The following is a 15,921-nucleotide window of genomic DNA, read 5'->3' as shown; positions in this document are numbered from 1 at the left end:
AGGTTACAGGGGTTCAGAGGGCACCATCAGGGGCAAATACCCTCCAGAGAACGTGAGAACGCTCCGAGAAACGCAAAAGAACCAGAGAGATCTATAGCTTTCTCTTTCTTTCTTTCTTTCTTTCTTTCTTTCTTTCTTTCTTTCTTTCTTTCTTTCTTTCTTTCTTTCTTTCTTTCTTTCTTTCTTTCTTTCTTTCTTTCTTTCTTTCTTTCTTTCTTTCTTTCTTTAAGTCTTTCCTTCTTTATTTATTTATTTATTTACTTGAGTATTTCTTTATTTTTTCTTTATTTAGTCCCTTGTTTACGTATTTACGTATTTCATGCTTATTTCTTTATATATTTATTTATATTTTACATTTAGTATTTTGTTTTTTGTCTTTGAATCTTTATATTTGAGTCTTTATATTTGAGTATTTTTATTTGAGTCTTTATATATTTATTTATTTATTTACTTGTGTATTTCTTTCTTTTTTCCTTTTTTAGTTCCTTGTTTTAGTTCTTTGTTTTATTAATTAGTTAATTTATTTATTTATTTGAGTCTTTCTTTCATTCTTTCTTTGTTTTAGTCTATCATTTTTTCATTTTTTCTTTCTTCCTTTCTTTCTTTCTTTATATTAGTCTTTATTTCTGTCTTTCTTTCTTTATTTCTTTCTGACTTTCTTTCTGTCTGTCTGTCTTCATTTATTTATTAGAGTTTTTGATTTTCTTTTTTTCCTTCCTTCCTTTCTTCCTTATTTATTCATATAAGTCTTTCTTACTTTCTTGGCTGAAACAAATGAATTAAAATATTAGGAGTGTGTCATTACTGTTGTCCATACAGTGTATAGACTTTAATTATTTTTTTAATAAACAGTTCTTATGTAACAAACTCATTATAAAAAGTAACACCTGTTTGGAGGTTCTGTCACAGATATCAGGCTGAGATCTTCGGGCACGGTGCCATGCTCGCTGCCCCTATGTCACTGGCGCGTGTCTGGTTCCGTCCTCCTCGTCTCAAACCTCCGTAGTTAACACACCCCACGCTGCCACCTCTCTGACCCTCGCCCACGCCGCTCCTGTAGCGGCTGTGTAGGGCTCGTGGGGCGTGTAGGGCACCAGAGCTGGCGGGCTAGTGGGCGAGGCGAGGGCACAGGGCTGGAGTGTAGGCAGCCAGAAGGTTAAACTTTAACCAGGCTCGATTCGGCCTTAAGACCTTCAGTGAGTGTTAAGGACAGTATGATGGATGGACTCAGTCATTGTGTTCAGTGTGTCGCTGGACTCCGGGTCTCTGCTTAATCTGACCTTTATATCCAGAACAGACAGCTGAGCAAAGGCTGGAAAATACAGGAGTAGTGTTCAGAAAGGTTCAAAATCTGCGACGTTAGCTTTGATTACGAGCTAAAAGGTTTAAAACCGGTTTCATAAGCAGCTTCTAAACATCTGTGGGTGTGTGTGTGTAATAATCTGTAATATTTTATATATTTATATTTGTTTCATGGCTTTTCATTATTTTTAACCAGCATCATGAAATTGATGATAAAACATCTCCTTTCGGATTTTTTGGTAGAGAGAAGAATTCATGGTTCCATCAAGTATACATCGCCCAGGTTCTGCAGAAACAGCCTGAGATCATCACGCTATCACCATCGTATTTCACTGTTGGTATGTTGCTCGTATGGTTGATGTGGTGTCAGCTTTATGCCAGATATAACAGGACCCATGTCTTCCACCTTGACTCATTAGTGGGCTGAATATCACCCAAACGTTTTGAGGGTCATCTAGATGTTTTTTGGCCGACTTCAGACGAGGCTTTGTGTTCTTTTCGGTCCACGATGGTTTGTGTCTTGTAACTCTACCATGTTGCCATTTTTGTGGCGTCTTTATCCTGTACACTGACCTTAACTGATGTGTTGGACCTGAAGTTCTTTAGATGTTTGTCCGAGTCCTTTTGTGACCTCCTAGTCCACAGTTGAGTCGAGAGAGAACATGAGAACACGTTTGTAGTGAAGATTTGGTAGGCCGGTTACTCCTGTTAAGGTTCAATACTGTTCCATCTGTGAATGCTGGCTCTCACTGTTGGTGGAATCGAGCCTTTAGGCAAAACACCAAAACATGTAATGATGCCTGAATTACAGGACTGATTAAGATCCTGTGTGTGTGTGTGTGTGTGTGTATGTGTGTGTGTATGGCACCATCTATGAGTTTAGCGAAAGCCGAAGGGGCAGAAAAAATAAATAAATAAAAGTGCGAGAGGGCGTGCAGTACCACTCTCACTTCACTAGGAAAAATTCCACATGGACTCATCCATCACAGCGGCATAAACCTGCTGCTGACACAAGGTTAACAACCTGACACAGACATGAAACAGAGAGAGAGAGAGAGAGAGAACATGGGAGAGAGCACGGGTGAGAGTGAGAGAGGTAACTGATGATTGTTCAATGCAGGAGGTGGAGTGACTTTTTATTATTATTATTATTATTATTATTATTATTATTTAAAATAATTATTATTATTAATTAAGTTGTTCAGTTGTTTATTTTTATTTTTAGATATAGACATTTCTTATAATTATCTGTTGCATTTTACAGTTTATAAATTTAAAAATATTAAATACATTTATTTATTTATTTGTATTTATGTATTTATGTCTTTTTTGTTAGCTGTTTAATTTTATAATTACATTTAATAATAGACATTAAAAAAGATTTTTAATGGTGATGCCTAATTGAATTTTGCTTAATATTTAGTTATTATTATTATTATTTTATTATTATTATTATTACTATTATTATTACTATTATTTATTATTATTATTATTTTATTATTATTATTATTATTATTATTATTGTAATTATTATCACTATTATTATTATTATTATTATTATATTACTATTATTATTAATATAATATTATTACAACATTATTAGTATTATTATTATTATTACTATTATTGTTGTTGTTGATGATTATCATGAATTTAGCTTTTTAAATAAATGTTAAACGATCTTTTCGTGCCACTTCTGAAGAAAGAACAAAGCAGTTTCACTCACAAAAATGCACCACGTCTGTGTGAAAGCCCGACCGGCCGACAGGCTGCTGAGATTCAAACCTGAATCTAGAATGCAGTGGGCATCCTGAGCGCCTAACCCTAACGATCTGAAAATATTAAGGGTGACAAACATGTAATAAGAGAAAGGGGGCAAATACTTTTTCACACATTGAATATATACAGTATGTGTGTGTGTGTGTGATGGTGATAGATTGGTCTGGGAGAGCAGGGATGCAGATCCACTCATCAAGATTGATGTTCTGCCATTCGGCTTTAAGTGCAATTAAAATCGGGGGTGTGCGCTAGGTGCCATCGCTCATGCTAAAACCAAGGGGACTCGTTTTAGGTGAAATAAACACCCCCCCCCCCCCCCCCCCCCCAACACACACACACACACAACCCGCATAATTCAGAAAACGATCAGAAAGGAAAAAGTACTTCTCATAAATAAGCTCAAATATTCTAATATTCACACCCCGAGACCAGGGCGGTAAGGGAACCTCAATCACTGCATGTTACAGAGTGATGTCATCATTTACTCTTACACTACAGTACAGGACAAAAGTATCAGGACGCCCCTTCTAATTTTTCAATCAATGAGTTTCAGCCAGAACAGTTGCTAACAGGTGTAATAAATCAAACATGACTTGATTGAAAATGACTTGATTCTGACTTAATGCAGCAACAGTTTAGGGAAGGACCTTTCCTGTTCCAGCATGATCAAGCTCTATAAAGACATGAGTCCTGACCTCAGCCCCACACAGCAGCTCTGAAATTAACTGGAACACCAACATTAGTGCCCAGCCGTACTGACTAAATCAGCTCAAATTTCCACAGACATACTTTATTATTATTATTATTATTATTATTATTATTATTATTATTATTATTATTATTAATATTATTATTATTATTATTATTATTATCACTAGTATTATTATTATTATTATTATTATTATTATTATTATTATTATTATTATCACTATTATTATTATTATTATTATTCTTTTTATTATTATCATTATTTTTATTATTTTCATTATTATTATTTTTTTTATATTATTATCATTATTATTAGTTATTATTATTATTATTTTATTACTATTTTCATTATTATTCTTATTATTTTTAATATTATTATTATTATTATTATTATCATTATTATTATCATTATTATTATTATTATCATTATTATTGTTATTATTAATATTATTATTGTTGTTATTATTATTATTATTATTACTATTATTATTATTATTATTATTTACTATTATAATTATTATAATTATTATTATTATCATCATTATTTTTATTATTTTTATTATATTATTTTTATTATCATTATTAATTTAGCTTTTTAATTAAATGTTAAATGATCTTTTCGTGCCACTTCTGGAGAAAGAACAAAGCAGTTTCACATACAAAAACACGTCTGTGTGGATGCCCGACCACTGACTAAATGAGCACAAATTCCCACAGAAATACTCCAAAGTCTCGTGAGAAGCCTCTCAGAAGAGTGACTGTTGTTCTAGCTGAAAGATCACACAGAGCTTTAAATAGCATTTGTTTTTTAAATGGGACGTCCAGCAAGCTGACGGTCAGGCGTCCGAATACTTCTGGCCAAACTTGGGGACAAACTGGATTTAGCTTTGTGTCCTGCACTATGGGGATGAAAAAGGGAAGAATGATGAGGGACCGGTGGTGGTGGGTGGGTGGGTGTGTGTGTGGGTGTTGCAGTCAGAAGGAGGACCCGCTCTGGTCAGCTCTTTCTAATGGACGGAACATGACGGAGTGGACGTCCTCTATAGCCTCACCTCAATAGAGCTGCTTCCCCCTAACATGATAACTTTGATCCCCGGCGCTTCACACACCACTCAGCAATATTGTTTAACAGCGCCGGGTTAATACTTTAACCGCCGCCCGGCATGAGGCTGACGGAGTGTGTGTGTGTGTGTGTGTGTGTGTGTGTGTGTGTGACTGCATCTCAATCAGCCCACATTCCTCCACTTACAGTAGAGACGCCCGTCCGTCAGACACACACAGAAAAGGAAATGTGAGCCTTGCATGTGTTACTCTCTGTTTAGGCTGAAGACGGATTGAGGATCCGGAGTTTATTAGTTACTAAATACTGACGGCTGCAAAAGTTTTGGCACCCTTAAAGCAACCGTTTAGGGAAGGTCCTTTCCCATTCCAGCATGATTTAGCTCCATAAAGGCGTGATGAAAAGTCCGGTTTGAACTCAACAGCTCTGGAATGAACCGGAACATCAACATCGGCGGCCAGCCATATAAATGCTGTAAACTTTATACTAAACACGCACAAATTCCAACAGTTATAATCCAAAGTCTTCAAAGTGAGCAGCTTCTCAGAAGAGCGGCTGATGTTCAACAGCTCATGGTCAGGTGTCCAAATACTTTTGACCAATTTTTGAGTACAATTTATTGAGCGATTTAATGTAAATGTTGGAAAATAGGCTTTATATCCTGCTGAATATTTTCCTTTGGGATAAATAAAGTATCTATCTATCTATCTATCTGTCTGTCTGTCTGTCTGTCTGTCTGTCTGTCTGTCTGTCTGTCTGTCTATCTATCTATCTATCTGTCTGTCTGTCTGTCTGTCTGTCTGTCTATCTGTCTAACTGCCTATCTATCTATCTAGCTATCTATCTATTTATCTATCTGTCTGTCTGTCTATATATCTGTCTGTCTGTCTGTCTGTCTATCTATCTATCTATCTTTCTGTTTATCTGTCTGTCTATCTATCTGTCTGTGTCTGTCTGTCTATCTATCTATCTGTCTGTCTGTCTTGCTATCTTTCTATCTGTCTGTCTATCTATCTGTCTGTCTGTCTGCGTCTGTCTGTCTGTCTACCTATCTATTTATCTATCTAACTATCTATTTATCTATCTGTCTATCTAGATATCTTTCTATCTGTCTGCGTGTCTATCTATCTATCTGTGTCTGTCTATCTATCTATCTATTGAAAATAAAAGACGGTTCATGTTGACCTCGAACCTGGTCTTACATCTCTAGATGCACCAATCTGAAAACCCCTCTGTGATGCCACGATACGTACTGATATAGACGCGTATTTGTAATAAATAATGTGTCTTATTCTGAGATGTTTTACTCAGAGACAGCTCACTTTGTATCTGAGTGAAAAGCCGCAGGTTAATGCTTTACTACAGTAAACACATTCCATCACGCGGACAGAAAACGGCTCGTCGGGTCTCCGTCAGCTGGGGGAAATCCTCACTTCCTGAAGATGACAGCTCGCACAATGGCCGATCGGGCCGTCCTCGTGGCCGCTATAACAGAGCAGGTTAATGATTGCGTACCCACAGCTGAGCTGCAGGACACGGGGACGTGCACAGAGAGGGGGTCGAGGGGGGGTGGAGAACTATCAATTACATCCACTTAAAACACCATTACATCCAAATTAGCCTGCGTGGCTTTCTTCCCGCTTCAGAGCAGCATGTGCCCGGTGTGGTTCAGTTTCAGTTATGGAGTATAGAACTGATCCTAAAATACGATCGTGTAGTTTTACGACTCTCTTTATTTAGTGGAGGGGGGAAAAGCCTGGCATCAGCATAACCCACACACATACACACACACACACACAAACACACACAGACACTGTACTCGCTGTACATTGTCTCCAACCCAGGTGATGTGTTGAACAATTATGAACCAATAAGATCGCAGGAACAAACGCTCCAAATAACAAGGTCAAAGTCGATGAGTCTGATTATTAACCTGCACAAAAACACCAGCATCAACCAGCGAGTTCAGGTCACATGATCATTAAACTCAGGTTAATATAGTTAATATCACGAGGGACCATCTTTCATTAAAACATACATTAATGATTCTATATGTTCTGTACAAATAGTGTGTGTGTGTGTGTGTGTGTGTGTGTGTGTGTGTGTGTGTGTGTGTGTGCTTATGTGCATTTCATTATCATGTTTTTTTGTACCGCCCCTTTATACTGTTCTGGGTCGTGGTGGCTAAGTTTTCCCTGGAATCAGTGGACACAATAGAGGAACACACCCCGGACAGAACAACAATCATGCCTGCATGTAGATGCCTGTCAGGCTGACAGCATCACTGGGGGTTCGAACCCTGATTGCCAGTAGTAGTCTGCTAGTGCAATTTACTTCTATCATACCTGTACATGTCTGTGTGTAGATGCCCGACTGGCCGATAGCACTGTTGGAGATTCAAACCCTAAATCAAAGCAGTTGTTTAGCATACATGTCTGTATGTAGATGCCTGACTGGCTGATAGCACCACAGAGGATTTGAACCCTGGATTCCAGTAGTAGTCAAGCATACATGCCTACATGTAGATGCCCGACTGGCTGATAGCATCACTGGGGATTCAAACTCTGATTCCCAGTAGTACTCTGCTAGTGCAATTTACCTCTATCATACATGTTTGTATGTAGATGCCCGACTGGCTGATAGCACCACACAGGATTCGAATACTTAATCAAAGCAGCAGTCTGCCATTGTAATTTAACATACACGTCTGTATATAAACACCTGACTGGCTGATAGCACCTCCGGGGATTTGAACCCTAATTCCCAGCAGTAGTTTACCCGGACAGAACGGCAATCATGTAACAATCATGTGGTACTTATTAATCCTAACAAAAACTAATAACATGTATATAAGAGTAAACAAATCCACTGTTGGCTGTTACAGCTTCTGCATCTATACGGTGAGAAATAATTTGCTTTTTTGCAGCATGGTGGTTCAATACAGACTCATTCCTGCGTGCAAATTGTCTTTAATCCCGGAGGGTTTAGCAGGTTCTCCTGGCAGACTCACAGTTTTCATTTTAAAGTCCTCCATGAATTTTTAATTGGATGGAAGTCGGGGGATCGACCAGGCCGTGCAGACACCTCCACTGTCTTTTTATTTTGAAGAAACCAGGCTGGAGTTATTAGAGCTTCGTGATGAAGTCAGTGTCTTGTTATAACGTCCAGATCAAACATGACGAGCATCTGAACCTCAGTTTAAGTTTTACATGTGTTATGCATTTAAAAGTAAGTTTTTTTTCTAGCAGAGACGTCTGTATGGACTGTAGGAACAGACACGACGGCTATGATTATCATTATAAAACACTAAAAAAAAACAGGACAACCAACCGACCCGATGGTCCGGACAGACACTGATTATTATTGTTGCTCGATCAGGTTGTCACGTAAATAAATAAAATCATTCATCAACATTTTTTGTTGATGGCATTAAAAAGCATCGGAAAGTGACGATGTAGAGAAGTGATGCAGTTTGTTTTTGAAATTCTTAATAAATAGAGTTTAAAAAGTGAGGAAACTTTTTGAAGATCCCTCGTACATAATGGCTGGTCGAGTTCTATAGTACTAAGGAGAAAATACCAAACTGTAGAGGACTTATGAGGGGTAGCTCTCATGTTCAAGGAGTCTATGGAGTGCATTGAAACAGAATTATTTTTATATATTATAATAAAAAGATGATCAGACTGGCGAGGAAACGGCTCTCCGTCTTTAAAATGATCATCTGGGGAAAGAGGACTCGTGCGGGTCATGAGAAAGTTCCCATCGCTTCCCTCCAAATCGGGAAGCTGAATGTCCATTCTGACGCCCACGCAGGGGGTGCGTGGCGACCAGGGCTCGCCACGCACCCCATCAGTCAGCGCGTTCCGACTGGGGTAAAGAGTGAAGGGGTGGGGTGGTGAGGGGTGTGTGTGGGGGGGGATTCTGACAGAATAGGATGTGCTCCGTCACTGGCTGCAATGGTGGCGAGCTTCCTATACATGGCAGCTGCAAGACTCCTCTGATGTATCAGAGTCAGCAGAATCATTGATCAGCCGTGTGAGTTAATCATTGATCGGGAGGGGTGATGTGTGGGGGGGCAGGACAGGCAGGGTAGTAGTGAGGAGGCAGAAGCTCAGCAGGGGGGCGGACGGGACAAAAACATGCCTTTGGGAACCGTTCTGGATCGCCGCGATGGTGCATACATGAAGTACTGGGATGCCCCTTCTCATTTCTACATTTGGGTATAATAAATCTATCATATAAAGAAAATTATACGCTTCCGACTTTGCAGCAAGAGTTTAGGGAAGGTCCTTTTCCTTCCAGCATGAACAAGCTCTATAAAGACATGAAGAAGCTTTCTGCCCAGAGTCCCACTCAGCAGCTCTGGAATGAACCAGAACGCCAACTGAGGCTTTTTTAACCAACATCAGCACCCAGCCATAAAAACGCTCTCGTCCTTTGACTGAAATGGCACAAATTCCCATACACAAAAGCTTAGAAGATCACTCTGTTTTAATAGAGCTTGTTTGGAAGCTGGGGTCAGAGCTAGAGTTAAGGGCCTTGCTCAAGGGCCCAACAGTAGCTGCATGGCTAAGCTAGGAGTCCAACTCTCAACCTTTCAGTTGATAGTCCAAAGCTCTATCCACTAGGCTACCACTGTCCAGTTTGTATTTAAAATGGGATGTCCAACCAACTCATGGTCAGTCGTCCAAATACTTCAAATACTGCCATCCGGTGTATTATGATGGGCATTATTATTATTATCTGAATCTAATAACACAAAACCTTAACCCAGCTGTAAAGCACGGTGGAGGGTGCATCTAGGCTTGGGGCTGCTGCTGTTTTGTAAACAGCTTGCTTTCAATGAGAAACGATGACTATAAAGATGTATTAATAAATTCATATTTATTATTACACACTTAAAAAGAACTGTGGGTGCTCGGGTGCTGCTGTGGTCTGTTATTCTTGCCCACCACCGCTGGACGTCTTTAGATTTGCATTCGAGAAAACTATTTAAATACATTTCAGGGTATTTTAAGCTTTTTGTTCCCTTAAAAGCTCACTGCAGGAGCATTTTCTTACCTTTTGCTCTATTTCTGACCAATGATTCGTTCCTATAATCATTAGGACCAAATGAGTTTTAGTTTTTTGCCCAGGAGTGTAAATACATGCATTTTAACCTTAATAAAACATTTAAATGGACTCAGATTTTTAATTTAAAGCCCCCCTTGGTTCTAGCATCCTTGTATCTCCTGAAAGCAGCAGGTGAAACCACACAGCAGTGATTTAGGAGCAGTGGTGCTGTTCGACTGCCCCCTGTGGTCGACATCAGTACTGCATCAGTATCTCACTCCAGCAAACCATCTGCACGGGCAGAATTGGACTGGACCCAGACCAGCATTGGGTGTAAGATTACCACTTCCTCTTTGGTGTGGGTGGATAAAACCTGACCCACATGCTGATTCTGCTCACCTTCCTGAAGGACACGACACGACACGCTGGTTCGGTTCATTCAACTTAAATCATCAACCACGGACAAACATGCTGGGTGGAATATGGGACGTCAGGTTTTTATTTACTTATTTATTTTTACTTATTTTATGCCCAAACATTTTGCCCCTATTTTTAAATGTATTTTTAATTTATTTCATGTTTCACCACCGATTTATCCTGGTCAGGGTCATGATGGGTCAGCCTTCCATGCAATCATGTCTTTATGCATGCCTGACCGGTTGATAGCACTGCTGGGGATTCCAACCCTGGATCCCAGCAGACCATCCAAACACCTAACTGCTAGAATTTAATAATTAAAAAGTTAATATTTAAATTAACTATAGGGCTACAAAAAATAATAAAACTGTGTCAATTCTGTTATATTTTCTTACTGGTTGGCATAGTGGCAAACTGGTAGGCTGGGTGCCACACAACCTGAGGACCTGAGTTTGATGCTCAGGTCTTTTTAAATATTCATTTATTTATTTATTTTTTAATTTTAAAGACTTATTTAAAACATTAGATAAAAAGGCACATGCTTGTAATAATAAATAAATAAATAACAAATATCCATGTTATTATTATTGTTTTTGTTGTGGCGATTATGATTATTATAATTATATTATTATTATTATTATTATATTATTATTATTATTATTATACTATTGTTGCTATTATAATTATTATTGTTGTTGTTGTCAACAATAATTTTTATTTTTACATTTATTTAAGCACTTATTTATTTATTTTTCTAATTTATTAGTTATTTATGATCGTATGTTTATATATAATTATAATTTCTATTCAGTGCATTTTGTTTTAAGTACTTAGTTTGACTTCAATAAAAATGTAATATATGATGTAATATTTAAAAACCACACTTATATGAATAAATAAATGTAAATATATATGATTTTTCTAGCTATTTTGGATATGTAGGCCTCCTCAAACAAACTGTCATCATTATAAAACCAGGACGATGAGCACCGACCCTCCCAATGGTCCAGACAGACACTGATTATTGTTTTAAATAAATAAATTCATTTGTGGTTTAAAATAACAGAGAGTGTGAGATGTGTGTATGTGTGTGTATGTGTGTGTTGATGGGTGGTTCGAGTAGGGAGGGTGAAGTAATGGTGGAGTTGGGGGGGGGGTGTTGGTGTAATCCTGAACTGAATAGCAGGACTTCCTAAACGTGGACACGCTGGAGCCGGATCTCTGGCCTGTCCACTCAGCACAAAGCTTTCACTCCACAGAGCCGCACTTAATAATTCAATAGAGTAAAGGAGAGAGAGAGAGAGAGAGAGAGAGAGAGAGAGAGAGAATGCACCCATGTGACTGAGTGAAGCCTGGATGAGAGAGAGAGATTTCAAAAATGTTGGGACAGTAGAAACAGAGATCAGCTATTTTTTTATTAGATATTTTATTAAAATCAGAACAAGGTGATTATTATTGTGTGTGTGGTTTTTTTTCCCAGGGATGTCCCCGCATGTATTTGCACAAAAATGCCAAGCCACCTTCTGCACATGCTTCAACAGTTAGGCTTTGTTGTAACATGTTCATAAATACAGTTTAACGTTGGAAGAGGGGTTCATTAACATCAAGACCAGTAACAAATGCAAAAAGAAAGAATAAATAAATAAACAAATAATAAGTTGCAGTAGCCCCCCTCCTCACACACACACACACACACATTCACACACACACAAGGCCAACAATCCAGTGCCGATCATCAGACAGCCGTTTAATTACTCAAATAAACCCAGAGACCGTTTTAGACCCGCTAACCTAGTGGCATGCTTTTGAGGATAGGGCTCTCGCAGACATAGGAAGAACATGCCAAACTTCAAAAGCAAGGAGAGAGTGCTCGCCATTCGGCCAGTGTTTCCAGGTGGTAGCGGGTGGGTGCCACCCTGGCCAAGACGTATCGGATAGTAAGAACAGACGTATAAATGATTGTATTCTAGTGTGGCACAGGTGGTAGAGTGGGTGCTGCACAGTAACATGGCTCCTAAAGACCTGGGTTTGAACCTAAGATGTTTTGCTTGGTCTGGTGCTCCAGAGGTATGAAAAAATGATTCTTTTGAACAGAGTTATTACTGAGGAGAATGATTCGTTTGAAAAGAGTCATTCATGTCGAGAGTGATTCATTTGAACAGTTATTAATGTAGAGAATGATTCGTTTAAAAGAGTCATTCATGTCGAGAATAATTCATTTCAAAAGAATCATTCATGTCGAGATTGATTTGTTTAAATAGTTATTAATGTCAAGAATGATTCGCCTGAAAAGCGCCACTAATATGAAGAATGATTCATTACAAAAAGTCGTTATTGTCGAGAATGGTTCATTTAAAAAGAGTCATTAATGTCAAAACTGATTCGTTATTCGAACAGTTATTCATGTCGAGAATAATTCGTTTAAAAAGAGTAATTCAGGTTGAGTATGTTCATTTGAAAAGAGCTATTTATGTTATGATTGATTCGTTATTATAAGTTATTATGTTGAGAATGATTCGTCTGAACAGAGTCATTCACGCGAGAATGATTCACTAGAAAGAGTCATTCATGTCGAGAATAATTCGTTTAAAAAGAGCCCTCTTTTTTAATTACTCGTTAAAAAGTGTCCTATGTTTCTATTTTTATTCGTTGAAAGAAGTCCTCTATTTCTATAATTATTAGTTTGCAAATAGTAATTCATGTGGAGAATGTTCGTTTAAACAGCGTATTTATGTCAAGAATGATTCGTTTAAATAGAGTCATTCATGTGGAGCATGATTCATTTGAACAGAATTATTTTCAAGAATGATTCATTCAAAAAGAGTCATTAATGTCTAGAATTATTCGCTTAAAATGTCCTTTATTTGTAGAATTATTCTCTTAAAACGAGTCTTTTGTATCTAGAATTATTCGTCTGAAAAGTGTCATTCTTGTCGAGAATGATTCGTTTGAACAGCGTTATTAATGACGAGAATGAGTCGTTTAAAAAGAGTCATTCATGTCGGGAATGACTCGTTTAAGCAGTTTAATTAATGTCCTTAAATCGTGAAATTCTTAAATTAAAATTTATACACATTTACAAAATAATGGATTTTATTCCTAATAAACACAGAACAACACATTTACATAAATTTCAATTTGGTTTGGGTCATTTTGAACACCAGAAGCTAGCTAACTAATGCTAGCTAATGTAAATGAATATAGCTCCTCCTCAATGACAACATTTGCTGTGCTGGGATGAGATGGTGGTGCTACACTTGTTTAAAAAATGTAATTTAAGTTCTTTACTATTTGTAATCTGGTTTTACTAACTGTTAAATCTGTTAGGATTTTAGAGGTGGAATTTATTTTGTATTTTTAATGCTAACTATATGCTTCTGGGTGTGAATGAGTGATCGTCACCCTATCTAGGGTGTGGTCCTGCCTTATGTTCAGGGTTTCCCTGCGACCCTGAATGAATTGAAAATTAACAAATCAATGAACATCATGCTATTTTATATAAAATGTGTATTTTCATCAATGGCTTTTGCCCTGTTTCTCTCTGACCCAGTACAAACCGAGCGCCATCATTTCCTTTTCCTTTTCTCCGTCGCTCTCTTCATCCCATCGGGACGGTGCTGCCCGGCCACCCTCGTCCTCGAGTTATTACGGGCAGGACATCAAAGCCCGCTGTTCTTTTCCCATCCCTCCATCTCCCTGAGCAACACATAATGCTAAAAAATGTGCTCGCCGAGCACGATCGGGGCAGGAAAAAAAGAAAGAAAGGTTTAAATAAAAAGCAAAACAAAGTTGTGAAGATGCTGCAGGAATCTGCTGATGATACAAACGCATAGAAGTGGGAGAAGAAAAACAATAAAGGAGGCTGTCAGGCACTCAGTAGAGTTAAAGGAGGGTCCCAACCCACACCCACACCTACACGCCCACACACACCCACACACACTCCGCTCGGCGTTAATGTTTAGCTACGAGATCGTTCGGGATGACAGACCAGCACAGATATGATCAGGCTGCCAAGAAATAAAAGCGGATGTCGCTACCAGCTAAAATGCGCCTCTGATTGCTTAACAAGACCTGGTTTAGCTCTGATTTGCTCCCATAATGGCTGTCGTTTCCGTCAAACCCACCTCCATCCACCTCGGCGGCGGGATCGGGTCTTCCGTGAGCGTCTCATCCTTCCACCTGGTTAATTATTTAGCCGGTGGAGGGAAGGGGAGGAGAGCGAGAGACAGAGGAGGATGGCAGGAGGCGAGCAGGCCGTGATTGACAGATATGCCGGCATCACCTCTTCTGTAAAGGACGAAGATGGCGAGGGAACACGGGCGCCACTTCATCCACAGAAACCAGTCACGCTTAATTATTGGGAGGTGCGCCGCGTCCTATTCCCTCACAAAGGCCTGGGGGGACGCTGCCGATCTCGGCGCCTGTTTGTTCGTGCTGTAAACATATAATCAATCCTGGAACCACATCTCTAACTTCACTCATACACTCGTCTCTGTACAGGTTCCCTTGAACTACAAGGAACTTTTCCTAAATTTGAAGTTCGGAGGAACGGCGCTGTGCGACAACTGATCACAGTGACACTGCAGGGCAGGAAGTCGTGCTAACGATCTGAAAATGCTTTTACGTGTCGTTCCTCTTAAAGGAATATTGGTTGCGAGGGCGGCTTGGTGAGTAGCACTGTCGCTTCACAGCAAGAAGGTCCTGAGTTTGATTCCCAGGTGGAGCAGTCCTGGTCCTTTCTGTGTGGAGTTTGCATGTTCTCCCCATGTCTGTGTGGGTTTCCTCCGGGCGCTCTGGTTTCCTCGCACAGTCCAAAAACATGCAGTCAAGTCAACTGGAGCTAGTAGAAATTGCCCAAGGTGTGTGTGTGTTTGCCCTGTGATGGACTGGTCACCTGTCCGGGGTGTTTCCTACCTTTAGCCCAGTGAATTGTACCCACTGCAACCCTGACCAGGTTAAAGCAGAGGCAAAACAGACAATATATGAATAAATAAATGTAGGTTGCGACCTCTACTGGCTGGTCAAGGCTTCTGCGAGGGGGTGGATGATTCAGGGGAGAGCACAGCCCGACTCTGTACGCTATACGGCTCTCTGTGTGAGACTCCACTTGTAGTAGCGCCTGGTGATTCCAGTTCTTAATAAAATTAATTAATTTTTTTTCCTGTCTGGTACGCAGTTTTAGATTGAAATCTACTATATGGCCAAAAGTAACTGGACGCCTGACCATGAGCTTCTCGGATGTCCCATTTTAGAAACAAATGCTATTAAAACATAGTGACATCTATGTGATCTTTCCGACTAGAACTACAGCCGCTCAAGATTTTGAAGTATGTCTGTGAGGATTTGTGTCTATTAGGTCAAAAGATGACAGTATTTCTTTGGCTGAGGTCAGGACTCTGTGGCGTTTCTTTAAACTGATTTATATTCATGTCTGTATAGAGTTTGATCAGGATGGAACAGGAAAGGACCTTCCCTAAACTGTTGATACAATATTAGAAGCATATTATTTCATTTACATGCCTGAAACACATGAATTTAATAATTAAAAGGGGTGTCCCAGTACTTATCCATACAGTGAGATAAAACGATGTGACTGTAGACTG

The sequence above is a fragment of the Trichomycterus rosablanca genome, chromosome 19 (assembly GCF_030014385.1).
Source record: "Trichomycterus rosablanca isolate fTriRos1 chromosome 19, fTriRos1.hap1, whole genome shotgun sequence".
In the NCBI taxonomy this organism is placed as follows: domain Eukaryota; kingdom Metazoa; phylum Chordata; class Actinopteri; order Siluriformes; family Trichomycteridae; genus Trichomycterus; species Trichomycterus rosablanca.
Note: the sequence above shows the minus strand (reverse complement) of the source record.